Genomic DNA, 6,620 nt, shown 5'->3' with positions numbered 1-6,620 from the left:
TTCAGTTTCTAGGAAATATGTAAGCTCAGCAGTCATGACTTTGAAGTAAAAATCAATTTATCTCCAGATGGTTAGGGCAGCCAGGTAAAGCCTCGGTCAGCTATGCCAGCTGTGCAGGGGCACATATTTCTGGCTGGGAAAGGCCAAGCAGGGAAGAACAGGTGAACAGAAGAGATTACACCAATGCGTTTTGCACAGTGATTATTTTTGCTGAGAACAAAAACATCCTGACCCAACTTTACCTTTTCTAATATTGATCTTTTAGCTATGAAATGCAGGGCACACTGGCAGGCTAAAAATGCCCAAGTGTGCCAATGTACTTGTTACCTGTGGGTCATGGGGTTAGAGATACGACTTTGTGGGGACCCAAGTTAGAAAGCTTAGGTGGAGGGTCTTGCTGAGAAATCTTGCCTCGATGAAATGTTAGCAGCTGGTGGGTATTTAAAAACCACTCATAAAGGAACCCAGAGTATATAGCACCAAGCTCGTGTCTCCTTCTACTCCTTGTATTTCAAAGCAGCATTTGAGGAGAGCCCCAGGTGGGCAGGTGCTTGCAGTCTTTGAGCTGGGAAGGCATCCAGTCATCCCAAACCTTGGTTGCTTTCATTGGAATATAGTGATCATCTTACTTTTGGTAAAGTTTGGGTTGGGAGGAAGCTGTGGACTGGAGAAAACTTGGGATCCCTCCAAGTACAAAGTGGGTACTTTTTTGCATTTTTCAGAATATACTTGAACTTTTCTTTTGTTGATTTGAAGTGTTAGACACATTGGAAGATCATTCTACCTAGGCCACACATCTAGACACACCAGTCATTCATACATATGTATGTATGTACATAGATATAAATGGAACCTGTTCTAGTCAAACTGCAGGACATGTATGGCCCCTCTAGGTATGGACTATTTTTGTTTCAGTGAAAACAACATGACTCGCCAGTACATAGAGAGCCTTGCCTATGTGTGGGAGGGAAGGCTGTAATGAAGCATTGACTTCAGCTTCCAGATAGAGATGGGGAAAGCAGGGACCATGTATGATCATCTCTTCATGTGTGAGTAACACGGGTGAGTAATTTGGGGCTAGAGAGGATATGACTTTCTAGTCTCATTCTCTAAACTGAGAAAAAGGTGGGCCTGAAACTTTTGATCGTTTCCTTTCTTTTTCTAGTGTTCTAGCACATGTCTTCAAATGCGTCAAGGCAGTACAAGGATAAGCTCCCACAAACTGCTAACCTTTAAATATCAGGGACTATCAATTTCTCATTTCTGTGAGATGTAATCTGTGGCAGGTAGTTCCAGTAGCTTCGAAAGTGGGGAGCAGGCTTTAGTAAATTCCCTTTCAATCTAACGGGTTACTTAAGACGCTGACTTTCACAAAAGGAAGGGTTGTTTTGTCCATGGTTTTAGCGATTCCAGCTCATGATATGGTAGATCCATTTTTTTTATGACTGAAGTGGAGGCTCAGATGCTAATGGCAGGGAACCTATGGGAGAACAAACTGCTCTCATAGTCAAGAGGCCAAAGAGGAAGGAGAAGGGAATGGATCAGTCTTTTTTTTAGAGCATGCGCCAATGCCCTTGAGACTTCTCATTTGGTTCCATTCTCTAAGGGTTCTCTAAGGGTTAATTCCCCACAGCACCAACCAGGAACCAAGCCTTTGGCAAGTGAATAAGGGCAACATCAATGTTCAAACCCTTGCAGCAAGGTGACTGTGGAACATCACACATGCAATAGTCTCTGGGGAACATTTGGGAGTTATTGTACTGCTGCCTGCATTCTATAGGATGGAATTGAATCTGACCCCAATTTGGGGTCATTCTGGTGGTCAGGAAGCCTGTGTAGAGTCCTGACTCTCATGCTGAAGGAGATTCATAACCATCCCATCAGTATTTGCAAGAATGTCATTCTTTTCATATTGTAGTTGCTTTGCAGGCCATTTCCGCAGTTACGGATTAACAAAAGCTATGTGTTGTAATATTCTGCCTTCAGCTCTACCTGAAAACATTCCAGTAAACCTATTCTGACTGTATAAGGGAATACGTGATAATTTTTTGGTATTTGCATTTTGAAAATGGGAAATTTAAACAGTGTGAAAAGCATAATATGGTACCATAAAACTGGAGATAATAAAAGTATTGGAGAATGTCAAAAAAAAGTGAGGCTGGGGAATACAATGTGTGTGCATGTGTGTGCGTGTGTGTGTATGTGTATCTGTGTGCATGTGTGTATGTGTGTGTATGTGCATGTGTGTGCACATGTGTGTATGTGCATGTGTGTATGTGCATGTGTGTATGTGCATGCGTGTGTGCGTGTGTGTATGTGTATCCTGCAAGAAGAAATACTGTGGTGATCATAATGCATTTTTTACTTTTTTTGAAAATTATATTTTGCTAGGTGTGGTGTCACACGCCTTTAATCCCAGCACTTGAGAGGCAGAGGCAGGTGGATCTCTGTGATTTTAAGGCCAGCATGTTCTACAGTGCTATTACATAGAGAAACCCCATCTCAACAAAAAAAAAAAGCTAAAGAAAAAAGAAAGAAGGAAAGAAAGAAAGAAGGAAAGAAGGAAGGAAGCAAGGGAGAAAAAAAAAAGAAAAGTATGCTTTAAGACCTGGCCTTGACAACTAATAGGAAATTCTTTAATAAGACTGAAGTTCTCATGGTCACATGCTTGAAAGAAAGAATCTCGCACTCCAGTTTTTAATAGGAGACCATGAGCCTGCTTGGGCAGCTGTAATAAAATACCAGATTAAATATGAATTAAACATCAGACATTTATTTCTCTCCTGTCTTGTGCTAGCATGCTTGACTTCTGGGGACTTCTGTCTTGAAGACAAATGTCCTCTGCTGTGTTCACAGGGGAGAGAAAGGGCTAATCATAAGAACATCTCCCCAACAACATTATTATGTAAACCCAAGAGCCTCCAAATTCTTTACCTCAGAATGATAGCATATTGGGATAAGCCATTCAGCACACAAATTTGGACAGGGCAGAAGTTTTTATTCCATAGCATGTTTTTTTGCATTTTTCTTCCCCATCCAAAGACACTTCATGATTTGAAATATGCTTCTGTGGGCTCTGGCCCTCCTGTGGTTCTGAAAATTGGAATTTCTATTCATGTGGCTTCTTGATGCCTTAGTTTTCTTAACTGTCTCTCTTTAGAGGCCTTCAAAGAGTGGAAAGTGAGGAGATGAATGTAAATGTGGTGATTGTCATGGCACAGGCTGAGAGGGAAAATTGATTTTCTCTTCTTCCAGTGTCTTCTGAGCACCAAGTCCAAAACAATTTTCTAGAAACTTGATACAATGGTGACGAATAATTCATGCACTTGCTGAACAATCCTCTTGGGATTTTCTTCTTTAGAGAATTGTATTACTTTTGTGCCTTTTGTTTGATAATGTAGTCTTATTAATTTGGTATAAAAAGGAAACAGAATATTATATATGCACATACATATATGTATTAAGGGCACATGGTCCCCTTTGATAGTGGACATAGAACTTTATTGGAGTGGGAATAATACTTGCTCAGAGACTTGGAGATCAGGTGATTTTATGACATTTCTCATTGTGATACAAATCACTCAGGGGAGGAAGGTTTACTGTGGTGACAGGAGGCTCACATCACTTCTGCAGCCAGGGAGCAGAGAGATGAATGCTGCTACTCATGCTGTCCTCTTTCCATCTTGTATTCTGTTTAGGACTCCTGGCCCATGAGATGGTAGCACTTACATACAAGGCAGGTCTTCACTATTCAGTTAAACTTTTCTAGAAACGCCCTTTTTGATGGCATGCTCAGAAGTCTTATCTCATCTCCTTGGTGATGCCAAATATAGCCAACTGAGGTTTGCTTCTTGTAAAGAATAATTAGGAAATAAAATAGTAATATTGATGATAATAATAGCACTTATTGAGCTCTTACTATGTTCTGAACCTTATACTAAGTGATGTTTATGTATTGTTTAGGTCATTTAATCACCATGGCCTAGTTATTAACCTTTTTGTTTATAGTTTTTTTTTTTTTGAAAAGGAAAGGGACATTTCACAGTAAAAAGGAGGAAGTGCAGACTTCCTGTGTTTGGAAAGATCATGGTTCATTGATGTGAGAGGGTCTTCTGTTTGAGTTGATTTCATTGGTTAATGAAGAAACTGCCTGGCCCATTTGATTGGCCAGCCCTTAGGTGGGTGGAGTAGACAGAACAGAATGCTGGGAAGGGAAGTTAATAAATCGCCATGCCTCTGCTCACTGAGCCAGACTGCCGTGCCTCTCCTCAGGGAGACAGACGTGATGAAGGTCCGGCCCAAGATGGACATATGCTAGAATCTTCCCGGTAAGGCACCTCTTCGTGGTGCTACACAGATATGGGTTAATCAAGATATGAGTAAGAGGCTGGAACTAATGGGCCAGGAAGTGTTTAAATGAATGCAGTTTGTTTGTTGTTATTTCGGGACTTAAGCTAGCCGGTGGCTGGGAGCCGGGCAGGATGAAAAGCAGGCCTGCCCGCAGCTCATCACTACAGTTCATGAGTCATTTGAGAAACTGAAGTAAAGTATCTGGAATCATACCTAACAAAATGCTAAAGTAAAATTATTTGCTGCCCATTAAAGTATGTTTATGTTGGGGAAAGGAAGAAAAAAGAAAATTTGAAAGTTTGTGTTTATGTCAAATACAACTATATAGAATGCATTAATATACATGCCGGTGAGGGTTAGCTGCCAGCTTGGCACAACCTTGAATCGCCTATGAAGAGTCTTCACAGGAAAATAATAGGTCAGGTTGATTATCTTGATTTTTAATGGATATAGGAAGACCTAGCCCACTTTGGGCAACACCATTCCCTAGGCTGATTTCTGGTGAAGACACTAAGAAGAAAGCAGGATGTGTTTGTTCTTTTTGTTCTTCTTTATGAATATGAAGCCCCTAGTTCCAGCCTCGACATTCCCACATTGATAGAACATAACCTGAACTTGTTAATCAAATCAACTCTTTCTTTCCCTAGTTGCTTTAAGTCAGTCAGGGCATTCTAACACAGCAACATAAGTGAAATTAACATGTAACGTGGCATGACGTCATGGAGAACTTAATTAGAAGGTTTTGTGTGGAGCCCTCACAACATTACTACAAGGCTCCAGAGAAATATAGGTTTGGGGAAAATGTATAGAACTGTTAAGAATAGATTTTTTTAGTACCTTTCTTCCTTTGAAGGAGAGATGAAGGTATTATAAAGGTTAGTGTTCAAAGTGGAGTCTTCTGTTGGCATAACCTGCACTGTGGACTAAAGACAATGATCTGATATAAAGTGCTGGGTCATAGCTCATCTAGCTGGGTGTTTTTATGGGAAAGTGATAGGAAAAGAATTCCCCATCTGCTTTAGAATATAGTCTGTTCTGTTTAAAGTTAGAGTGTAAGCTTTGCCTCAGACAGCATTTCCCCACACTGACTTGACTGAAGTATGAAGAGTTCTGGTATTTAATTTCAGATCTGAGGTTTATCTCTTTGAAGCTGAAATATCTAAATGTATAATTGCATATGCATTGCACATCTGATGATGGCCCATGTCAACCATACAGACAAATCCTCTCTATGGCAAATATTTAGCATCTTTAATAGGTTGGATTGTGGGGAACCCAGAATGTGCTTGTGAAACAAGGTTTATGATATTGTGCCCATGAGATGTACACTTGAAAGGTGCTTATGAAATAAGCCAAAAGAGTCAAAGCAAGAAGTGGACATTTTACTGACTTCTAAGAAGAAAATGGATAAGCTGTTGGGAGAAATGCAAGCAAATAAGTCTTGCTAGACTGAGAAGTGTGCTGGGTACCTGTTTCACCACTCCTTAGCCCAGGGAGCCTGATCAGCATGGGTTTCCTGAAGATCTCTCTGCTCTCTGCTGTGAATTTGCTCTCCAGATGGAGGGAGGAGAATAGCTGGGTATTCCCTATCAGATTCTTATGAGACATTGCAACTTGAGTGAAATCCTGTACTGAATGCTACTGATTTGTTTATTTTTGAGGCAGGGTTTTACTGTGTATTCACAGATGTTTTGGACTTTGCTATGTAGACCAGGCTAGACTCAAACCCACAGAGATTCTGCCTCCTTAGTGCTTGAATTAAAAGTAGCCCCTCCTGCTTCAGTCCTCTTCCGTTATCACGAGCCACGGTAGCTGTACTGTCTCTTCCTCTTCCTGGTGTCTCTAAACCCTCCAGTTTATAGCTGCTTATGAACATTTTACCCCATTTGTCTACAACATCTGGTTCCCGACATTACCCCAATGGATGTATACTTCAAAGAGTCTTTCGAGGATATGACTTTTTGTATTGAAACCAGAAATGTCAGAATTTATAGATTATGTATTTAATGGGAGGAAGTGAGTTTAAAAATATGTAAAAATGTATCTGATGGTCTTGAGGCTGGACAAGTTTCTATGTTCCCGAGTCATGGCAGGGAGGTTTGTACATGTAGGGACATAGAGGAAGTAGTACTAGAAGAGGCTGGAAATGGACGCTGACAGTGGAAAGAATTTGTTTTCAGTCTGAGTGAAGTAAATGGCATTGGATGAATTTAAGAAGGAGGGTGCTATGATCAGATTGATTTCATCATCCTATTAAGTAAGTGCTCAAA

Source organism: Arvicola amphibius, chromosome 6, assembly GCF_903992535.2.
Source record: "Arvicola amphibius chromosome 6, mArvAmp1.2, whole genome shotgun sequence".
In the NCBI taxonomy this organism is placed as follows: domain Eukaryota; kingdom Metazoa; phylum Chordata; class Mammalia; order Rodentia; family Cricetidae; genus Arvicola; species Arvicola amphibius.
Note: the sequence above shows the minus strand (reverse complement) of the source record.